Source organism: Benincasa hispida, chromosome 6 (assembly GCF_027475165.1).
Source record: "Benincasa hispida cultivar pf3 chromosome 6, pf3_genome.v1.1, whole genome shotgun sequence".
Taxonomy (NCBI): Eukaryota; Viridiplantae; Streptophyta; class Magnoliopsida; order Cucurbitales; family Cucurbitaceae; genus Benincasa; species Benincasa hispida.
In genome coordinates this window covers 38534694-38560056 of record NC_143483.1, presented here as the reverse complement: position 1 = coordinate 38560056, position 25363 = coordinate 38534694, and the positions used below count along the sequence as shown (strand labels likewise).

The 25363-nt window shown below is 36.7% G+C and overlaps 1 pseudogene; it reads right to left on the bottom strand.

Annotated features, from left to right (window-relative positions):
* Window positions 1–4559: 4559 nt before the first annotated feature.
* On the bottom strand, window positions 4560–9125 carry LOC150035643 (uncharacterized; annotated as a pseudogene).
* Window positions 9126–25363: the final 16238 nt, after the last annotated feature.

The following is a 25363-nucleotide window of genomic DNA, read 5'->3' as shown; positions in this document are numbered from 1 at the left end:
TAGCACTTTACAACTTTTTCAAACAACTAAAGAGTAGGCCGCATCCAATAGTATTATCAGAATAAGACACCCAACCTTATTCATATACTATAGATCATTTTTTACTACTTACTTGAACCTGATCTACTTTTATGTCTCCAAATAAAGTTCAAGTACTTATGTAATAGTCAAGGGACTTATTGAATTTTCAAAATAAGTTCTACTTTTTATAAACCATGAGTTTTAGGACATAAAACCCAACACAACTTCATAAAACAAGTTGTGAAAAACAGAGAACAAAGACAGACACATAAAAAAAACTTGAACCCAAGGTGTATGCGAACCACAAAAAATTGAACCCAAGGTGTGCACGTGCTCTAATGTGCTAAACATATATTAATTCTAATAACTAAAAATTGAACCCAAGTTTGGCAAAGCATTACATAGTTCATAAAGCCCTAACAAATTAGACACATTGACATATCTAATTTTGGCAAGCATTTAATTAAAGAAAAGTGGCAAGTTCTTACAAGTTCTCTAAAATTAAATTCTTAACTTTGGCAAAGTGGCAATCCCAACATTTGCAAATTCTCTAAAATTCAATCTCATTCAAGAACAATATGAAACAAGTGTTTATTATGAGATTCAAGAATATACATGAGAGATTAAACCCTAACTTTGGAAGTTCAAGCTTCAAACCAAAAAAATCAAGCCTTAACTTTGAAAGTTCATGTCTCAAACCAAGAAGATCAAGCCCTAACTTTGAAAATTCATGCCTCAAACCAAGAAAATCAAGAATTAAACCTAATCTAAAACGAATTAAGCATAATCTAAACCAGAATATCAAGATTAAGCCTAATCAAACCAAGAAAATCAAGGCTTAAACCCAATCTAAACAAGAAAATAAAGATTAAGCCCTAACTTTGAAAGTTCATGCCTCAAATCTACTTACTTGCATGTAGAATCACTTAAAGATTGATGGAATAACAAAGATGCATCCAAGGGAAGAGAAAAACCAAGAAGATTTCGAGTGTATTGCGCAAAAAATCGACTAAAATCATTGAATTTCTTTTAAATATGTTTGATAGCATCGTGACGCTACTAAAAGAGTGTTGCAATGCTGTTAAAGAGGCATGCAATTTTTTCGTCAAAACTTGTAGCATTGCAATGCTAATGAGAGCATTGAAACGTTGCCTACGTGAGGCGCACGAGTTTTTCATTGTTCTGAAAAAATACGTAGCGTTACAAGGCTATTTTTTAGCATTGCAATTCTACCCTATATATTCTACCATTCTTGAAATTTTTTAAAACGTCAAGAATCTATTAATTCAACTTGACATTTTTAAAACGTCAAGTACTGTATTTTCTAGGAAAAATGCACAACCCCCACTTTTTAAAATCAATTCTTGATGTGTTTTCTTTAAAATCACCTATTTCTTGACACTTTTTTCATAAGGTTTTTTTTCTTGGAGTGAAAGGATGATTTTGTTTATTTATTGAAGGTGAGTTGCATTGGGAAAGCTTATTATCATGTGGTTATTATTTGCAACAACCACTTGTGTGGCATTTGGGCGAACTCAATAGCTAAGACACTCTAAGTAAGCCTTAAAGAGGTTTAAATTATGCTACAGCACAAGAAAAATTTAAAGCGACGAGGAAAGAGTAAGCACAAGAGTTTGGGAGGATGGATATTGTATTGCTTGAGCTTACAACCGATGATTGTATGAATGGGGCCTTTGGCTATTTATAATGGTGCCCCCATCAACCTAGGGCCTTAAATCAATCTAGGGAGGTTGGTTGTGGCTCTTTCTAGAGCCTTCGTAACATGTCTTAAGCCATATTAGGTCTTTCTACAAGTGTCTAAGTACATACTAAGCCCTTCAAGAAAGTTCCAGACATTTCTAGACTGTCTCAGTACCTTCCCATCCTTGTTGTCACCGTCTTGTCCAAGCTCATCTTGAAGGAATTCTTATCAAAGAGCACCTCTGAGCGGAAGCAAGATCATTCCAAATTCATTGTGATAGAAATACCACATTCACAATCCAACATACTAGTTATGCATTGAACAACAAATTACGGCATGCTTTGAACTTTTAAACAATAAAGGGACGAGAGACATACCAGTCAAAGAACTCTTATTCGCTTTAAATCTCGCTCTCGTCAATTCAGAAACTCTCGCTGTTCTTGCTGAGATCGTCAAGACTATCATCCACCAAATCTCGGTGTCGTTTACCCACGAACGGACTTCTCACAAACAAGGCAACAATGGAGGACAAAACTACTTGAAAACGTTGGTATTCTCAGAGTGAGAATGCAGGAGGTGTGGGCTCTGTTGGATTTAGTAGAGGGAAGGAGGAAGGAACAATCGTCTAACACGACCAAGCGAGTAGGAGATATCGGAAGTCTTATCGCATAGATGACTGCTTGATCGTTTAGTAAAAGGTGCATGATCGTGTAGTAAACTGGGGTTGATCGTATAGATGATCGTTTAGTAAAATGCTCGGGCACGCGATCTCTGAAAAAGCTAGACGATCGTTTAGATAATTCTATGCGATCGTTTAGGATATGCGCGTGTGTACACGATTGAGCTGTCATGTGTGCTCTCGATTTGCTAGGAGATGGGAAGTGTACTAAATCGGGGAGCGAATAGCTTATCACTTTGGAAAATGAAAACCATTTTCATTTTATACATCAGTTAAGAAAACTGATTGCAACCTCCCACTATCTCATTCAGTTACGGAGAAAAAACCACCAAAAATTATCTTATAATTGTTAAATAAAAAAAATATATAATCATATTATATTTATGGTTTAATATCACATCATATGCAACATAAGAACCATAGTCCTTTTCTCCTCCAATAGATATAAATCATATTTATATCCTTATCCTCCAATTAATGTATCTCATACATCATGTCAACCATATCAAATATAATTGACCAGTTCAATGATATCATATATAATCGAACTCCCCCTTGTCAATTTGAACACTTTAAACTGACTTAAAAACTGATTCTCAACTTGAATCCATTGAGCTACCAAAGGGACTTTTTGGACCCATGGCTCGAAGCTCCAACAGTACATGAATAGCTTACTAAACTCTTTAGCCACGAGATCCACATTCGTTAACTGCCAAACATTCCATAAAGACCGACAGCTGCACTCTTCTAACCACAGATATATTTCAATGTTCATCAAATATAATCAATAAACAGTACGATAACCCTTCACAGATGCTCGTAAGTACAGCTGTGCCTATTTACCATTTTGGCCAAATAGTTACATCTAACTCCTTAAGTGCCACTGATGCCTCTAATGAACAATACAACATAGTCCTACTATGTGTGGACACCTCTCAGGGCATGAGAAGGTGTGTAGCGCCATATCATTCAAGCCCCAGAATCAACCCTTAAGGGAGCAATCTATCTACTTACCCCTGCTTCGGGGAAGAAGTGAATTCCATCTTGTGTAGCTGAGTTCCCAGCTCCCAAATTAGACGAATCTCCAAAATGGTAGGTTTGAGTCGGAAATCTGGCCACTGGCACCGATGCAAATCAAAGGACCGCCCTCAAAGGCAAGAGTTTTCAACTCACTCAGGATTGAGGTCATGTTACCTATGGTCATCCTAGTGAAGTGAAGTCTCTGTCATGAACGGTGTTATATAATGAGACTATAACACTTTATGGTCCGGTCTTATACAAACTCCTTTGTATAGGACACCCCCTCTCGCATGTCTCCACATGCTTGACAAGGATCAGACCATCTGTAGTAAGTCACAACACTTGTAACTATTCTACAAAGTAGGTCGCATCCGTAGCGTTACTAGGATAAGATTTCCCTTCTATATCCATATACTACAGACCATTTTGGTTATCACTTAAGACATGATTCACCTATATGTCTTCAATACATGCTTAAGTTACAACGACAATCAGGGATCTTAGTCGGTTTGTTGTAAAGCAATTAAAACATCCAATGTTCCATAGACAATAGTGAAGAAAAATATCACATATTATTACATCACTAGCGTTTGTTCAATACAGTGTTTACAAACTATAGGACCCAACAAATGTTTAAGGCATCAACTCCAACACATCTAGCACGTTCTAGAGCATTTTGGAGGTTTCTGTGTCTATCTAGAGCTTTTTAGACACGTCAGGTCTGTTTAGTGATCCTCAACACTGTCTAGACACTTCTTGTGTGCACTAGCTCCATCTATGACCTTTCAGGCCTATCTCGGGGCATCTCGGCACTTGGGGTGAGCGCTGGTACTATCTAGCGTTCTTTAAAAGCTTCCAAGCTTGCTTAGGACAAGGGGGAGATGTCTAGAACATTCACTAAACATCGCTCAGACATGTGTGCATAAGTGCATGCCCACATTGACAAGGCCGCACAGATGGGATGCATGGATGGCATCCGGTAAGGACATGCGCGCGGGGACCCGCGTGTGAGGTGACTAAGGTGTGCATCTGACATGGCACACCTGTGTCAAAGCCTGTGTTCCTCTTGGACGTTATGGGGCTCCAAGACTCCCCTTGGCTGATGCTGGGGAGCTTTTTCGAAAATTTTAAGGACTTTTAGTGGGGCGTGACACCCTTCCCCACTTAATTTTGCAACATCCCCATTATGCTATTCTCCCAATATCTCTTGATGCCATCCTCGAATTTCTACAACAAGTCTTCTTGATCCCAGCTAGCTTCCCTCTCTGGCAAGCCTTGCTATTTCACTAAGTATTTTGTGTAGCTTCAGACTCCTCTTCTTCTTTACTTCTGATCTGCCAATATTTTATCAATCTTCTTTTTAAACTCTGTTATTACAACAGTTGGAGCTTGATCTAACTTACTTCGCTTAGGGTCTTCCTTATCTTCATGGAATGGCTTGAGCATGCTCACGTGGAAAACATTATGTATTCCGAGCCTTGGTGACAACTCCACTTGGTAGGTTGCCTACGCAATGTGTCTGGTAATCGTGAACGAGCTTTTGTATCTTCATACAGACCCATTATATACATTCCGTAGAGAATTAAATTGGTTAGATAGAAGCTTGATCATTACCTTGTCTTCTTTTTGGTACTCCTTGGGGCGCCTGCTGGAATCTGCCCATTTCTTCATTAATGAGGCAACCTTTTCCAGGCAGGCATAAGTGATGTCTTGCTTCTCCTTCCATTCTTTAGAAAACTTGTAAGGAAAAGAGTTTCTTCCCTCATAAGAAGAAATGAGGGTATTAGGTGTGTTGGGATGTCCACCAACCAATATCTCGAACGAGCAACCCCAACCAATATCTCAAAAAGAATTTTTTCGGTTGACTCACTCCTATAGAGTTTGTAGGAGAATTGAGCTATGTCGAGGAAATTGGCCCAATACTTTGGTGTGCACTAATATAATGCCTCAAGTATATCTCTAGTAGGGCATTGATCCTCCCAGTATGGTCATCGCTTTCAGGGTGAAAGCTTGTTGAGAAGTTCAAGTATGTCCCAATTATCTTGAATAACTCTCGCCAAAACTTCCCTATGAAGTGGTGGGTCTCAATCACTGATGATACTTTCAGGTATCCCCCATAACTTCACCACATTTTTAAGAACATGCAGGCTGCCTCTTTTACCTTCACATCAGTAAGTCAGGGGATGAAGATAGCATATTTGCTAAATTTTTCCACCACCACCATAATGCTTCCATAACCATTGGACTTGGACAGGGCTATGATAAATTCCATGGTAATACTATCCCAAGGCTCTTTGGCAATGGATATTGGTTCCAGTAGGCTTGTAGGGTGATGTTGCTCTACTTATCTTGTTGGCAGACCAGGCAAGTTTTCACATAAGCTTCAACATCACCTTGCATTCGGGGTCAATAGCATTTGTCTTGGACAAGGGCAAGAGTACGATCCATACCTGGGTGGCCTATCCAAAAAGAATTGTGGCATTCTTCCAAGATATCTCTCTGTAGGCTCCTCCATCTTGGTATCAGGATTCAATTTTCGAGGGTAGGAAGAATGCCATCTTGTTCCCAAAACCTTCGAGTCTTTAAGCCACAACATCTTGATCCATCCCTCCCTTGATTCTATCAAGAAGTTGGTTATGGGCATGCTGGTCAGAGGAGCAAGCTCAGCTTTATGGCTAAGAACCTTAACTACTACATTGGCCCGTCCTGATTTATACTCGAGCTAGTAGTCAAACTCTGCCAAGAAGTCCATCCATCGAGCTTGTTTTGGTGTCAGTTTCTTTTTTGTCTGAATATAGCTCGTGCCAACATTATCGGTCAGCATAGTGAACTAACTTCCAAATAGATAGTACCTCCAAGTTCGCAAGCAATGTATGATAGTCACCGTCTTCTTCTCTTACATAGCATAGTGTCGCTCTGTCTCATATAGCTTATGACTTTCATATGCGACAGGATGCATTTCTTGCATTAATATGCCACCAATGGCATAGTCAGATGCGTCAGTATGTACCTCAAAAGGTCTAGTGAAGTTTTGAAGTATCATGATTGGTTCTAGTGAAAAAGCTTCCTTAAGGTCTTCAAAGGTCTTTTGGCACTCTTCTGACTAATCCCAAGGTTGATTCTTTTTCAGCAAATTGGTAAAAAGGGCGACTCTATCAAATATCCCATGATGAACCATCTATAGTAATTCATGAAGCCTAAAAAGGAACGTAGCTCAGGTATCTTAGTAGGATGTTTCTTTTCTTTTATGGCACGTACCATGGTTGTGTTAATCATCAACTTCCCATCTTTTTATCCAATGTTCAAGAAATTCCACCTCAGGCTGAGCAAATGAACATTTTTTCTTTTTGATGTACAGCTCATTGTCGCAGAGTACATGGAAGACCTGTCTCAAGTGTTGCATATGTTCTTCAAAGGTCTGACTATACACCACAATTTCATCCAAATAAAGCACCACGAACCGATCTAGGAATGGGTGGAACTAATTGTTCATGAGCGTGCAGATGGTGTCTGGGGCATTTGTAAGACCAAACGACATGACTAGGAATTTAGAGGCACTGTATAGTGTCACACGCGTGGTCTTGGCTTCATCTCTTGCTTTGATCCTCACATGGTAGTACTCTGACCGTAGGTTTATCTTGCTAAAGTATCGGGCCTTGCCAAGCTGGTCAAAGAGATCTGCTATCAAGGGAATTGGGTATTTGTTCTTGATAGTGATTTTATTGAGCTATAATTGATACATAGTCTCAAGAAACCGTCTTTTTATTCTGGAAGAGCATCGGGGCACTATAGGGTGCTTCTGAAGGTTGAATATAACCTGCATCAAGTCAATATTTCAACTGTTTCTTCAACTCCTCAAGTTCTAAAAGGGCCATACGATAAAAGGCCATGGCTAGAGGCCTAACACGTGGCTCTAACTCTATGTCGTGGTCTACCTCACACTATGGAGGAAATTTCTTGGGCGACTCGATGGACATTACATCTTTGTATTCATTATGGACTTCTTGTATACATGTCGTCATAAGCGGTTGGCCTCGGCTTTCTTCTTCCTCATCTCAAAGGTCCCTTGCTAAGGCTATCGTGTAGTTTTGACTCTTTAGGATCCCTATTTTGAATTGTAAGGTAGAGATCATATTGGCGGATCTCTCCTTACTTCTCAAGGGAACCACTTGGAGCTTATGTTCATCTAATCATACCAGGGACTTCGAGAAAGGAATAAGGAAGGCCTACTTTAAAGTCATCCATAGGCACAATGATAAAGTCTAGCATACCTTCCATATTACCGAGCTTGATTGGGACATTCTTGGCTATGCCCCTTATAGGTTTGGCTCCCGAGTTGACAACCTTGATGGTGCCATGTTCTTTTGCAAGACTCAGGCCAAGTCTTTTGGCTTCTTGTTCATCCATGAAATTATGTGTGGCACTAGTATCGAGTATGATCAACACAAACATTTCATTTAGTGTGGCATCGGTGTAGAGGAGGCCACCCTCTTTGCCTTCTTTGGGGATAGTCTTTTTGTAAGAGCTCCCAAGAACCTTGCTTTGAAAGGCCCGTGATTCTCGACCGAATAGGGCAGTCTGTGTAGTGACCCTATCATGGCCTTTTTTGCTTCTTCATCTGCCTCGTTAAGCTTGACCACGAGGCATTTATAGCTTTTCGATTTGGACATTCTCTCATTCAATGAAGCCCATCACATATGAAGCATGGTTTAGGAGGTTTAGAGGACTGACCTTTATTATGGGGCCTTTCATGCTTGCCATAGAAGGACTTTGAGTTACCTCCATCCTTCTTGTGATGATCCTTCCTTTAGTGAGACTTATCTCCCCCACTTTTACTTGGACTAGGCTTCTTTTCCTCGTTCAGGGTAGAGTAATCGATGAGTGTCTCAACAACAGCAATAGCATCGTCAAGCGTCTAGATTTATCCTATCCAACTCTACCTTAGCTCAATCCTTCAATCCATCTTTAAAGTGGAAAAGGACATCCTTATCGAATAGGTCCTCTATCTCTAGGCTGAGAGTCGTGAACTCCTTGACATAGTCAAGGATGCTGCCAGTTTTTCTCAAACATCTAAGCTTACCTTGTACCTCCATATCTGCATTGTGAGGGACAAAGTGCCTTCAAAGCTCCATTTTTAATTATTCCCAAGTATTAATATTGCACAACCCTCGTTCATGTTCAGGATGTTTCATCACCATGATGATTGGGCAGCATCTTGTAGGAACGTGGATGCATTGCTTATTCAGGCACTATCAGCAAGCACCCTTCGAGCTTCAAAGTATTTCTAAAGACCACATAGGAAATTTTTTACCATCGTGGTATTGTGAGTGCCACTATAGGTGTCTAGCTAGGGCATTTTAAGATCGAATGCACCAGTCATAGCGGCGGCATTGGTAGTGGAAGTCGGGCCACTAGCATTTCGAGATACCCTATTTTTGCTCGAGCATTATTTATTTTAGTGTAAAGTTCATTGATCATACCTTCGATGAACTTTCTTAGGTCAACCACATTGGTTGTTAGGGTGCTAATCTCCCTAAATGTCTATCCAAGCTCCTCGATTATAACTCGGGCTGGCATGGTGATCTGAACATTCTCTTAGACTAACCCATCATAATTGTCGCTCAACCTACCAGCAATGAGCTTAACATCTTCCAAACCTTGCTCAAGGTTGGTAAGGCGAGCATCAACGTGCTTTCTTACCATCAGGCCTTTTGATTTTGAGTGCCTAGTTGGGGAGTGGTGTTCTTTTTTGGGTTATATGTCCCTAAACTCGTTGTTTGTAATATTAACATGTTCTATTTGAAATAAAGATGTTATTGAAGTTTATTCAATAAATATATTGTTGAATATGTTAATTTCACTTGTAAAAGCCTAAATCCAATAAACTAAGATCCATGGCTATTACATGAGTACTTGGACTTTATGTGCAGACACAAAGATGGATTAAGTTCGAGTAAATAGTCAAAATGGTCTATAGTATACGAATAAGGTTGGTACCTTATAAGATGTAACCCACTTTGTATTTAGTACAAATGTATGATCTTGAATCGTTCATGTAGGAGACATGCGAGCGGGGGCATCCTATTCAAAAGGTTCGTATAAGTTCGTACTAAGAAACAAGTCACTCTTACTTTATAATGTTGAATATTGTTTAAGACTGACTAGACCTTAATCTTGAGCTAACTATGAACTCATGTTTATTTAGAATTATCTTTAGATTTGAAGCGATGAGGGTTGGCTTAGTAGCGTCGGCTCAAAAAACCTCTCATTTAAAGGGTAAAACCTGATAGATAGATAGGGACATCGAGTGTAAGAAGAAATTCATTCCTACCCACTTTTACAGGTAGTATAGAGCTTGTTCTTTTAAGTACTAATTCCAGGTCTTGAACAAGGGGCCTCACCCTCTCATTGGCCTGAGAGGAACTTAGTTTGCTAATTGGATCATAAACTAATAGTTCATGAGAGGATCAGTGGGACTTAAGAAACAAGATGTAATCTCGGAGGTAAAACAGCTATTAACCCCGCTATTAATATGAACAAGATATGAAGGGTTAACTTACTATTTATAGTATTATCGAGTGTATACAATTATATCTACATTGAGGGGACTGTAACTACTGGGCTTTAATGGAGTGACCTGGTAGTTAACAAATGTTGATTAGTTCGGTTTAAAGAGTTTAGCTTATTAATCTCATATCGTTGGAGCCCGTGATCTGTAGGTTCATTAGGTTCCCCTACTAGCCCACAAACGAAATAAACTTTAGAATAGAGTGATGATTTTAATTTGAAACATTAAAATTCGAATTAAGGGAATTAGTAGTTATATACGATATAATTATACGTTTAATTATTAAATTAAATGAGATTGAAGAATCGGATAATATTTAAATATGATTTAAATATTAATTACATGAATGGAGATTCATGGTTGTGAAATTGGTGTTTAATTAATTTAATATTTGATATTAAATTAGTAGAATTAATTAAATTGTTTAATTAATTATTGAATTAATTTGATAAAATTAATGAAATTTCAATGTATTTACTGAAATTTGGTTTTAATTTTGAAAAAGATTTTCAAAATTAAAAGAAAATCTTTTTTTTAAAAAAAAACCCACTTAGTAGGATTTTCCCTCTTGCCTAAAAACATTCAAAATTCCACTCTAATTCTTGAAGTAGGAGGTGTCTATTTCATGTTGTCTTAAAATTTCATGTTGGTTTGATAAAAGCTGAACCATTCAGTTGGGTTCAGAAGTATTTTGTAGCCAGTTTTGATTATTATTATAATGATTTAGGTTGTTTGCTTGCTTAAAATGCCAAAACTTGTCCATATCAGTGTGTATTTAATTATTTATCCATTATGAATATATGTTTTGATTAAATAAATCTTGTATGTGCATAGTATGCCATGTAGATTTAAAATCCCACAATAGGAAATATGTTGCATGCATTGAAAGTATGTTATAAAGAGTTATAATATATAGTATGCATGTTTAGGGTTTTAAATTTTTAATATAAGGTGTTATATTAAATTTTGAAATGCTTGATGTTTGTTATCAATGAAAAGCATGTCTATATTATTATAAGTAGTTATAAAATTGGATTTAGACGTTGAAATACATAACAAAGATAAAATGCATGCCCACGTAGGTTAACAAATAACATTTTGTTTTAATAGTTAAAATAAGTCGTTATCTTGTAAAACTATAGTGACAAACTCAACCGGTATATAATCTTGAATAAGGCTTGAGGTTCTTAAGTTGGTGGTTTAGGAACACCCCCTACCTAGAGATTATAGCCGAATAATTGAGCATTGTTAACCCGGTTTTATGAGCATGTGTGAACGATATGAGGTTTTATAACTGGTTTGTAAACTTGACATCATAGGTTAAATCCAAATATAAAAGTTATGTTTGGAATGATCACCGAGACTTCAGTTGTTTAATTAGTCGGAATAAACCTAAGTAAATATTTGCCCTAAAAAAAGTAGAACACTTCAGTGAGAGATTAATAATATGTTCTTTTTAGCTCTCGCGTCCCTAAGAGTTCACATTATCTTCCAAATCAGGGACTTGTTGATACTATTCTATGAAATCTGAAAAATGGAAGGTCACACTTACAAGAGTTACTAAGTGTTAGTAAGTTTGTGACCGAAAATGGTAACTAAATAACTAATAGAATAAAGAGTTATTCTAGAATTAGTATTTAGTCAAGAATGTGTTGCTTCAGTAAAAGAGTATTTGACTCCCCCTCGGTAGCATCTATTCTGAATCACTAAAGTATGGTTGTGAATAAATAAAGAATTTTGGGTACTTTGTTAATTTTGCTAAATATTGGATTTAGATGCAATTTTTTGATAGAATTTGTATATGTTTCAGCATTTCGAATTAGATTATTCAACTCTTAGCTTTCAATAAGTTCAATGGCGAAGGCTATTTGAACTGGAAATTAACCATAAATACGATACTAGTTGTTGATGACTTGAGGTTCGTTTTAACGGTGGAATGTCCTCCGCTTTCCAGTTCAAATGCAAACCAAAAAGTTCGGGATGCCTATAACAGATGGGTTAGGCCTAATGACAAGGCCCGAGCCTACATTTTAGAAAGCATATCTAATCTCTTACAATTCCTGCATGAAGGAAGGGACCTTTGTTAGGGAACACATTTTGGACATGATGGTCCACTTCAATATTGTGGAAGCAAATGGTGTTGTCATAGGCGAGAAAGTCAAGTCAGTATGATCGTGGAATCTCTTCTGAAGAGCTTCCTAACTTTTCGCAAAAATTCTATGATGAATAACATTGATTATAGTTTGAAAACTCTCTTAAATGAACTCCATACTTATCAATCATTAATGAAAAATAAAAGTAAAGAAGGGAAAACAAATGATGTTACCCAAAAGAAGTTTCAGATAGGATTGGCATCTGATGCGAAACCTTCTAAAAAAGAAGTCTGGTTTTTCACAGGATACAAATATCCAAATGAAGAAAAGAGGGAAATGGAAAGAAGAAGGCTCCTGCTAAAAAGAGAAAGACTAAAGTTGCAAAAGGAAAATGTTCCCATTATAACGTTGATGGGCATTGAAAATGACCTAAAATATCTTGCAGAAAGGAAAGCTGAAACGGCAAACCAAGGTAAATCTAATTTACTTGTAATAGAAATATGCTAAGTGGAATGTTCTCTTTTGACCTGGATACTAGATTCAGGGGCCCCTAATCATATTTGCACTTTCTTTTAGAAAATTAGTTCGTGGAAGTAGTTAACAGAAAACGAGTTGACTTTCAAGATGAGAAAAGGTGAAGTCATTTCGGCTAAACCAGTGGGAGATCTCAAGTTATTTTTTGGAGAAGCATAAATTGTGTTAGAAAATGTATATTATGTACCTAAGATGAAAAGGAACTTGATCTTTGACTCCTATTTATTAGAACATATGTACAAACTTACTTTTGATATAACTGAAGTGTTCATTAGTTCAAGAGGTGTTCAAGTATGATCTGCGAAACTTGAAAATAACTTGTATGTATTAAAACCCATCGAGGAAAAAGCTATTTTAAATATCAAGATGTTTAAAACAGTCGATATTTAACATATGAAATGCAAGATTTCTCCTAACTCCTATCTTTGGCACTTAAGACTGTGTCACATTAATCTTAATAAGATTGGGAAATTAGAAGATAACTCTCTACCACCTTGTGAGTCTTGTCTTAACAGTAAGATGACCAAAAGATCTTTTATAAGAAAATGTCTTAGAGCTAAAGAACCCTTAGAGCTAGTATATTCAGACCTCTGTGATCCAATAAATATTAAAACCCGAAGATGGTATAAATATTTCATCAGCCCTATGGATGATTATTCAAGATGTGGCTATATTTACCTAATGCATCATACGTTCAAAACACTTGAAAAGTTCAAGGAATATAAGGCAAAGGTTAAGAACCAATTAGTTAAAAAGATTAAAACATTTCGATCAGATCAAGAAGGTGATATATGAATTTACAATTCCAGTACTATCTAGTAGAACATGGAATTCAATCCCAACTTACTACACTTGGTACACCACAACAAAACGGTGTAATAGAAAGGAGAAATAAAACACTATTAGACATGGTTCGTTAAATGATTTGTTACACCCAGTTACCTCAATCCTTTTGGGGATATACAGTACAGATTGCAGTGTATATTTTAAACATGGTTTCTTCAGAAAGTGTTTCAGAAACACTATTTGAGTTGTGGAAATGACGTTATGGTAGAGTACACATCTTCAGAATCTAGGGTTGCCCAGTACATGTGTTGGTGCAAAACCCTAAGAAATTCGAATAACGTTCAAAAGTATGCCTATTTATAGGTTACCCCAAAAACACAAAAGGTGGTCTATTTTATGATCTTCAAGAAGACAATGTACTAGTTACAAAAAATGCTACATTCTTATAGGAAGACCACGTAAGAAATCATCAACCTCGTAGTAAACTGGTATTAAATGAATTGTCTAGAGAATCTATAGATACACCAACAAAAGTTGTTGATCAGGCTAGTCCTTCAACAAAAGTTGTTATTCAAACTAGTCCATCACATCTTTCTAAGGAACTAAGAATGCCTCGACGTAGTGGGGGGGTTGTTCAACAGCCTGACCGATACATGGATTTAACAGAATCTCAAGTCATCATACCATATGATGGCTTAGAGGATCCATTGACCTTGAAACATGCAATGGAAAATGTAGATAGAGGCTAATGTATAATAGCCATGGACCATGAAATTGAGTCAATGTACTTTAATTCTTTCTGGGAACTTATAGATCAATCAGATGGGGTAAAACCTATTGGTTGTAAATAGATGTACAAGAGAAAACGAGACCAAACTGGTAAGCTACAAATCTAAAAAGTTAGAATTGTGGCAAAAGGTTTTACCGAAAAAGAGAAGGTAGACTATCAAGAAACATTCTCTTCTGTTGTCATGATTAAATCTATAAGAATACTTTTATACATTGCTTCTTTTTACGATTATGAAATATAGTAAATGGGTGTCAAGACAGCCTTTTTGAATGGCCATCTTGAAGAAAGTATTTGTATGTCTCAACCCGAAGGGTTAATTGAATATGGACAAGAGCAAAAAGTTTGCAAGCTTAAAAGATCCATTTATGGATTAAAACAAGTATCTAGGTCCTGGAATATAAGATTTGACACTGTGATTAAATCTTATGGTTTTGAACAGAACGTTGACAAACCTTGTGTTTACAAGAAAATAGTCAACAACAAAACTGTAGCTTTTCTAGTACTTTATGTTGATGATGTCCTGCTCATTGGGAATGAGATAGGATTCTTTGTTGGTGTAAAGAGATGGCTAGCATTGCAATTTCAAATGAAAGATTTAGAAGATGCACAGTATTTTCTTGGAATTTAAGTAGTTCGGAATTACAAGAACAGAACTCTAGCACTATCTCAAGCATCTGATATTGACAAAATGTTGTCAAAATATAACATGCAAGATTTCAAAAGAGGTTTGTTACCTTTTAGTCAAGGAATTCATTTTTCTAAGGAACAATGTCCTCAGACATCTCAAGAAATTGAGAATATGAAAAGAATTCCTTATGCATCAGCATTCGGGAGTTTAATGTACGCTATGTTGTGCACACGTTCGAATATATGCTTTGAAGTCATAATAGTTAGCAAGTTCTAGTAAAACCCTGGATATAATCATTGGACTACCATTAAGAACATCTTCAATTATCTTTGGAGAACGAGGAACTATATGTTCGTGTATAGCTCTAAAGATTTGATCCTTACTGGATATGGATTCTAGGAAATCTACTTCGGGATCAGTATTCACTCTAAACAGAGGAGTTTTAGTATCGACAAGCATTAAAAAAAGTTGTATTGCTGACTCTACTAAGGAAGTTGAATACGTAACTATGTGTGAAGCAGCTAAAGAAGCAGTGTGGCTCAAAAAATCTTGGTCGATTTGGAAGTGGTTCCAAATATGCATCTACCAATCACCCTGCATTATGATAACAGTAGAGCAATTTTCAACACAAAAGAACCATGAAGCCATAAAAGAGGAAAGCACATCAAACGTAAGTACCATCCCATTAGGGAGATACTACACAGAGGAGACGTCACTGTCACGAAGATAGCCTCAGAAACCAACCTAGTTGATCCATTTACCAAGGCCCGCACGGCTAAAGTGTTCGAGGATCACCTAATGAGACTAGGACTACGAGATAGATAAATTTTGGGCAAGTGGGAGAAATACTGGGTATCTAATGCCTAGTTTATTGTATTTATTATTCTCTCATACTCAATATTGTATATATTTGTATATATGTAAATCCACTAGAGTTTTAGTCCAAGTGGGAGTTTGTTGGGTTGTATGTTCTTAAACTCACAGTTTGTAATACTAAACATGTTCTATTTGAAATAAAGATATTATTGAAGTTTATTCAATAAATATGTTATTAAATATGTAAATTGTACTTGTAAAAGCCTAAATCTAATAAACTAAGATTCATGGATATTGTATGAGTACTTGGTGGACTTTATGTGGAGATATAAAGATGGATCAAGTTCGAGTAAATAGTGAAAATGGTATATAGTATGAATAAGGTTGGGTACCTTATTCTGGTAACACCATTAGATGTAGCAAACTTTGTATTTAGTACAAATGATGTGATCCTGAATAGTTCATGTAGGAGACATGCGAATATAAGCATCCTATGTATAGAGTTTGTATAAGATCGGACCAAGAAACAAGTCACTCTTACTTTATAGCATTGTTAATTATTTAAGACTAACTATTTCAATTGGTGAGCTAGGTAACTAGACCTTTATCTTGAGCTAACTATGAGCTCCAGTTTATTCAGGATTATCCTTAGATTTTCATGAACTCTTCTCGGCATCTTCTCCACATGCCACCTTTTCTCGGCAACTTTACCTAATTGATAGTACACATATTAGGGACTCATACCATAGGGACTAGGCACATGCATGAACTCTCCCTCATTCCCAAAACCTTATGCTCTGATACCAACTTGTCACACCCTCTCTCGGTTTACCCTCTAAAACTAAAAGAGGATATGACGGCAGCAGTTACCAACCTACTTGCTAACACTTACTGCCTAACTTAAGTGAACCTGCTTAAAACCTCAATATCCAAAACGACTTGGCAAATACACAAACATGAAGTTAAACAGTGCAAGACTTAATTATAGTTCCAAAAACAAGCGTATGTTCAAGGAAATAAAATGATAAGAATAAACATGGGTCCCAAAAGAAAATAAGTTTCACAAGTCCCCGACTCCTTTCCAAATATGTGTACATCAAAACAAGCTTAACCTAAACTTCTTCCTAAGGTCACCAAACTTTGGGTGGCAAGCTAAAGTGGATTCAACCGTGAGGGAACTAACCCATACTTCGGCCTCTCATGAAGAACTACCTACGTGCACGTGGAGTATACTAAGTATCGTCAACACCTTAGGTACTTTCTCGGATACTTTTCATACCTTCAGTACCCGATATATTAGAAATGTAACATTCATAGGAAATTTGAGCATCATAAGCTTTAGGCTTGGCACTTACTTAGCTTTCGCTCTAACAACATGATTACCATACAAGATACATACTTCACAATCATCAACATGTATTTGCAATACTTTTTCATACATTCTTAACATACGCTACGATTAGTAAAACTTATTTAAAACATAAGTATACACTTTAGTTGCATGGAAAATCCATGAACATTAGCATGAAATTCATTTGGAACACATATCCCTTTGGTAAACATATTTTAAAACATTTAGTCACTCACGGATCTTTGGGCTTGGTTCCTTCTAAGCTTTGTAGGCCTCCCAAATGGATGTAGCTCCTACATTTAAAAGAATAAGAGTTTAGTTGCTATTTTGGCCTCCCTTTTGAGACTACTCTTTTAACCAAGCCCATACTTAGCAAGGGGTTGCCTATTCGTTCAATATTTCCATATTCAATTTCTAATGTAAATCACTTGAAAACTAGAACTCATTTTAAAAACGTTCATTCTCTAAACATGTTCATAATTTTGTTAACAATGTTACCTCAAAGTTTCAGCATGAAACTTCTTGTGGTTTAACCTGGGCCTTCAAATCTTTCTTGAAAGCCCTAACCACCCTGCTTGAGATAAGATTCTAGGTTTAACTTCCAAAATATGTACCTCGAACCCTAGACCTTTTCCTTCCAAGGTTCCTTCTACAAACTTACTTGACATGGTGTTCACTATATACGTTAAAGTTTCGGCTTGAAAATCCAAATGGTTCAGTCTACATTTCTTCATCGAGTGCCTAGAAACGCCTAAAAATGAGCCCTCCACTCTTTCTTCCTTCTCCGGCCCTCTTTCTGGTGAAAACTCCCTTCCAAAGGCTCGGTTTCAGAAACTAAACTTGTAGAGCTTTCCAATGTACCAAGTTCGTTTGGTTTGCTCGAGCAAATCGTCCAAAACGAGCCCTTGAAGTTCTCTTCCCTTTTTATACTACTATCCAACCCATTGCAGGAAAACTCCTTAAGCCACCTCACTCACTAGTGGAGATTAAGGGCCGAGATTAAGCCATCTGTCCGGGTAACGAAAAGAGAAGTTTAAAAATTGAGCGTTTAAAACTGAGCGTTTCCAGCAACTCGATCCTCGCTAAGAAACTCAATGGAGAAAAGTCCCTACTCGATAGAAAATTCTGTGACTCTCTGTTAAATACTCGATGGAAGGACTCGATACTCGATGGGGAAATTCAACGTTGGGAGCTTGCTCGATGCACGCTCCCTTACTCGATCACTTGTACTCGACGTGCGACCCTTCCTTGCTTGCCCTCGACACTCGACCCCTTCCTCAATCACTTATACTCGACACTCGACAGCATTTACTCGGTGCTCGACCCTTCCTCGGTTACTTATACTTGACGCTCGGCAACATTTACTCGATGCTTGCCTTGCACTTACTTGATGTTCAAACACCCTTCAGCACGATCAACACTTAACAAGAAATTCTTTTATACAACCAGAGTAATAAATAACTGAGAACTAAGTTTCCATACTTAAACATTTTTCTTCTTCAAACTAATCCTTTACCTCACAAGCACAAATCCAATCTAACTTAAATATTTAACTCGTCATTTTGTTTAACTTAAATAATAATCATAATTAAAAAGCAGAAAGTAAGATGTGGGTTTTACATATATATTTCCATGTACATTAGAACTAAAATTATATGACTATTTTATTAAATTCAATCAAAGTAAGCATAGCTCAATTGGCATCCAAGTGCGCTAAAAATTGCAAGGTTCATGGTTTGAATCCCCCTAGCCCTTGTTATTGTTACTCATTGGTGCTAAATCGCTAGAAGCCAGTTTCTCCCTGAGGTTAACCTAACACCCTTCTCAGACGTGCACTCGCCAAAGAAAGATTGGAATCGAGTGAAAAACTTTGCTTATAATTAAATCATTTTTAATAGAAATAAATATCATTCCAAACTCAAATCTCACCCTTGAGGACTATAACAACCATTTTTTCTTTTTATATGTTTTAGTTTTGTCCGTCAAGTCCATAATAGGACCACCCAAATAAAGGGCTATGGACCACCAAGTCTATCGCAATAGACCACTCAGGTAAAGGGCTATGGACTACTATAATGGTTTGAGTCCCATACTTGTTGAAAATTCTAGAATTATTCTCCTTGTTAAGCCTTTAATGAGAGGATTTGCAAAATTCCTCCCAAACCTTATAATGAAATAATCCTCATTTCAGTAACTGTTTCACAGCTCCATACCTGAAACGTATATGCCTATTCTTGCCATCATACACACTATTCTTGACAATTCTGATGGAAACCTGTGAATCACAGTACAAAGTGGTTGGTACTAATGACCACCGACAATGGAACATCTCCCAATATGTTTATTAGGATTGATGTCCTAAATCTCATAGGGTCTTGTAGTTTATAATTGTATTATACAAATATTTTATTTATTAAATAAAATATGAGATGTTTTATTTGACATTTAGTAGCATTAAACCCACAAATTAAGAAACTAACATCCAAGGTTATCATCTGTAGCTTAAACATGTATGTAGAGACATACAGGTGAGTCATGTTTAAATGATAACCTAAATAGTCTGTAGTAGATGGATAAGGCTGGATACCTTATCCTGCTGACACTACAAGTTCGGCCTGCTTTATAGATGTTACGATTTTTGTAAAGTGCTACAATGATTTGATTCTAACCATGCATGTGGAGACATGTGACCAGGGATATTCTATACAAAGGAGTTTATATAAGACCAGACCACAAAATGACTAGTCTCATGATATAACACCATTCATAATAGAGACATACATTTCACCAAAATGACCATAGGTGACATGATCTAAATCCTGGGTGGGTTGTGAACTCCTGTCTATGAAGGCGGTCTTTTGATTTGTGTGGGTGAGAATGGCCAGATCGCCGACTCAACAAGTCTACCATTTTGGGAATTCATCTAATTGGGGAGCTAGGAACACAATTACATAAGACGAAATTTACTTCTTTCCCAATGTCGGGAAAAGTAGAAAAGTTACTCCCTTAAGAGCTGATTTCGAGGCTTAAACAATGTGGCGCCACACCCTCTCCTTGCCAAAGAGGGGTTTGGTCATTTTGGACTATGACTTATTATTCATTAGAAGGAACAATGGTACCTAAAGAGTTAGATGTAAGTATAGGGGCAAAACGATAATTTTGACCTGGTTGTATTTACGAGCAATTTGTGAATGGTCATTGCACTGTTGATTGATTATATCCAATGGACATAGAAATATATCTGTAGTGCGAAGAGTGCAACTGTCGGTCTTTAGTGGAGTGCCCGACAATTATTGGATGTTGAATAATTAATTAAACTGAATAACTTAATTAAAGAGTTTAATTAACTATTCAAGTACCATTGAAGCTTTTACAGGACCATGAGGTCCCTTCTCTAGCTCAACAGGGATTAAATGAGAATCAATTTTGGATTAATCTGAATTGTTCAAATTAATTGAGCGAATTAATTATATGCAATATAATTAATTTTAATTTAATTATATATGATATAACTACTATAATGTAGTTGATATAATATAATATAAACTTTATTTGAGAGAAAATAAATATTTGAATATGATTCAAATATTAATTATGGGAATTGGATTCATATAATTAAATTTAATATAAGTGAAATTTATATTAAATATCGTTAATGAGAGAATTAAACTATAGGTTATATTGTATTGGATACAATATTAAACTATACGTTATATGTTATATTTGATATAACATATAGTTTAATATATATATTATATGATAAAGTGGTTATCATATAAATATATATTAAAATTTTATTAAAATTATTTTTAATTAATCTATTTTATTTTTAAAATTAATTTTGGGATGGAGTTGTAAATCTCTCTCCCTTTTTCTCTCTACAACGTCCATGAGTGGGAGTGGTGCAAAGAGGTGTTACCATCTTCTTCTTCCCTTGAGTTTGATAGTATAGAAGACACAGAATTATTTCTGAGAAAAGTTCTCAAGTTCTCTGTTCTTCCCCTCTTCCTCTCTCAAACTTTTTCCCTCTCTTCCAAAGTTCTAAGAGTCCACTACTCCTTAGTGATTCTCATGCCATTAGCGAATATAGAAGGCGCTTTTCATGGTGGTGACCATTGGGATCAAGTTTGTTTGTGATAGATCCAACGAAGGGAAATTTGTGAAGAAAGTTTCTTCAAGAGTAAGTCTTCTCCCACCCTAATTCCTTTTTCATTTATGTTTGCATACTCTAAATTTATTATTATGCATAATGTTTGTATTTTTTAATTTTGGTCCTGTGAAAATAAATTTTGCATTGATCTCCACGCTTCCACTCAAGGACCTTCAAAGGTTCGTTCAATTAGTATTAGAGCATCGTTTTCATCCCCAATTTTTATTGTTCCAGATTTTAATTTTGCTGAATTGGTGGTTAGCATTCTGTATATGTTCATGTAATGAATATTTGTGAATATGAATGGTTTACGATTATTGGATGTTTTCGGGATTAGCTTGTTTAGATTTATCGCTTTCAATTTACAAATTGGTTTGTAAGGGCCCCTATCTTGGGAATTATTGTTTGCCATCGAATCTATAATTTAAAGTTTTTAGTCGTTCATTTTATTCCCAGTGTGTTTAAAACGAAAAGCAAAGCAACGTTACGATGAGGAAGTGACCGCTCAGTGTTTGTTAAGGCATTGCGTAGCATTTGCTAAGAGATCTCTCAGTGTTTGCTAATAGATCGCTGCTAAAAGATCATTGGTAAGAGGTTCGGTTTGAGCGGTTCAAGGCCTGGTTCACTTGTTTTGAGCCGATTGACTATTTTGTAATAGTTAGTTTCTTTAATTAATTAAATTAATATAAGTGTAATATTAATTTAATTAATTGTAAAGGTGTCCAATCCCGGTCCAAATTATTTTTTAAAAATTATGCATTTGATGTATGATTTATATTTATTATTATATGTTATAATGCACGTCATACAGTAAAAATCCCACCAAAGGTTATGCATTTAATTTCATGCATCATTTATATTATAAGTGCTATAATATATATAGTTGCATGATTTAATTAATATAGCATACTAATGCATCATATAATATAAGTGTTATACTATATGTTTGCATGCATTGATAACATTGGCATGCATCATTTATATTATAAATCTTATTGAACGAAATCGAAACATGAGGATTTCCATGAGCAGTGGAAGGATTGTTCCAAATTTCAATCGTATTTGAACAACAACAATTACAATCAAGAAATGGAAACATATGGTCATGCATAAATCAAAATTATAGCATGCTTTTCTAAAGATTAAGGGATAGAATTCTACATACCTTTGAAGACTCATCTTCAACACCTTTGGTCACAAACGCTCAAACAAACTCCAAGACTGCAACACACGAATGCTCGTCCACCACAACCGCAACACAGCACGATCAACAAAGAACTCAAACATTGCGATCTCCAAGATCACAAACACAGAAGACTGAACAAGAACACCATAAAGGTCTCCAAATAACCTCGACAAATGTCGAGTTAAGTATGACGTCACCACAATGGCTTCCTTGGTATTCTCGATGTGAGAATCCAAAAGTGTGGGCTCTGTGTGGAATTGGTTAGAGGATGAGACCGGAGGAGAACAATCGTGTAAACGATTGAGCAAATGGGAGATGACAGTGACTATCGTATAGACGATGCCAAATGGTTTAACAAACATTATGCAATTGACTATCGTATCCATTAACTTCCAGGCACTCCACTAAAGACCGACAACTAAACTCACCTTACTATAGATATATTATGTGTCCATCTTAACCAGTCAACAGTGCAGTAACCCTTCACAAATCGCTCGTAAGTACAGCTCGGCCAATAACCGTTCTGCCCTTGTAGTTACATCTAACTTCTTAAGTACCACTGATCGTTCTAATGAACATAAGTCATAGTCCTACTATGACTGAGTCCTCTCTTCCAAAGACAAGCTGTGGCCACTATGTTCAAGCCCCAGAATCAACTCTTAAGGGAGCAATCTATCTACTTACCCTTACATCGGGGAAAGAGTGAATTCCATCTTATGTAACTGAGTTCCCAGCTCCTAAATCAGACAAGCCCCTAAAAACATAGGCATGTTGAGTTGGCAATCTGGCCATTCTTACCCATACTAATCAAAGAATCGCTCTTAAAGGCAGGAGTTCCCAAAACACTCAGGATTGAGGTCATATCACCATGGTCAATTAAGTAAGATGTAAGTCTCCAGTATTAACGGCATTATTGTAGGGGTTGATACCATAAAGTCTCATGTTCTGTAGTTTCTAAACAGTATATACGAACACCTGTGATTGTTAATATATGATATTTACTTCACATCTTGTTGTTTTTCTCAATTACATGTTTTATTTGCTTTACCACAAACCAATAAACATAAAATCCCTGGTTATCTGTAAGTGACTCAAGCATGTATGTCGTGACATACAAGTGGATCATGTCTTGAGAGATAACCAAAATGGTTTGTAGTAAATGGATAAAGGAAGGAAACCTTATCCTGTTAACGCTATGGACGTGGCTCGTTTTGTGGAATGGTCACAAGTATTGTGACTTACCACAGATGATTTAGTCCTAATCATTCGTGTTGGGGACATACGAGCGGGGACGTCCTATACAAAGAATTTCTATAAGACCTATCCGTGAAGTGTTAACGTCTTGTTATATAACACCGTTCATGACAGAGACTTCACTTCACTAGGATGACCATAGGTAACATGACCTCAATCCTGAGTGAGTTGAGAATTCCTACCATTAAAGGCGGTCCTTTAATTTGTATGGGTGCGAAGGGCCAGTTCGCCGATTCAAACCTATCATTTTGGGGATTCGTCTTATTTGGGAGATGGGAACTCAGCTACACAAGATGAAATTCACTCCTTCCCCGAGGAAGGGGTAAGTAGATAGATGGCTCCCTTAAGGGCTGATTCTGAGGCTTGAACGATGTGGTGCCACACACCTTCTCTTGGCCCGTGAGGTGTTCACACATAGCTGGACTATGTTGTATTGTTCATTAGAGGAATCAGTGGTACTTAAGGAGTGAGATGTAACTACAGGGGCAAAGTGGTAAATTGGCCCAGCTGTACTTACGAGCATCTATGAAGGGTCATCGTACTCATGATTGGTTATATCCAATGAACGCGGAAATATATCTGTGGTAAGAAGAGTTCAGCTATTGGTCTTTAGTGAAATCACTGACAGTTAACGGATGGTGAATCTCGTGGCTAAAGAGTTTTGTCAACTATTCACGTACCGTTGGAGCTTCGAGCCACAGGTCCATTAGGTCACCTGGGTAGCTTGGATAAATTCGAGAACCAGTGTTTGGGTTAATTTGAAATGTTCAAATTGACAAGAGGAAGTTCAATTATATATGATATAATTTCACTGGTTAATTATATATGATAGAATTAGCTAAATGTATGAGATACATTAATTTGGAGGAAATTAAATATAAATGTGATTGATATCAAGTATAGGAAAAATACTATAGTAGATATATGATATCAGACTATAGGATATGATTATAATATGATTATATTTATTAAAAATTAATTGATTAATTATTTAATAATTAACCAATTTCATGTTTGAACATGGGAACGTGGGCACGAGCGTTAAAGTAACCGGTGGGATAAAAAGTTGAAAATCGTTTTACATTAATAAATAATTAATTCATGCAATAAAAATCTCGCGCCCTAAAGAAATCATGAAACATTGATTGCCGAGAGCCTATACGATAGATTCTCAATCGTCTAAACGATCATCTAGTTCACACGTTCCCTAAACGATCGTGTACAAGTTTCCTAAACGATCGTGTAGTTTTACTATACGATAAGTGTCCCCGCTATACGATAGCAATGTTCCTACCGTACGCGTTTGTCATCTACCTGATTTTCTCTCTTCCCTCTTCTACCAAACTCACCAGAGCCCACTCTCCGGGTTTTTTACACCGAGGATACTTGGGTCTCCCTGGTGGTGGTGTTGTCCCCGAATCCTTATTCCTGTACGTCTGGATCGTGCAGAAACAGACGAGAGACTCGTCAGGTGCTGGTAGATCGGTGGAGCTTTCTACTGCTGTGGGTTCATATATAATCGAAGATCGTCTTCCTCTGGTAATGAACCCCATCTCTATGTTTTATCGTATTCTGAGCTTGCTGTTGTTGAGTTTTATTATGCATAACTGTTAGTATAGAATGTATATCGTTTATATTCTGGTCACTGTGAAATCAGAGCGATCTAAACCCGCTTATGGAATTCTCATTTTGAGATTCTTCAATTGGTATTAGTGTCAGGTTTCTGATACTCCGATTTCATTTGTTGCAACGAAATAACGTTTACATTCTTGGTGGGTGCATTTC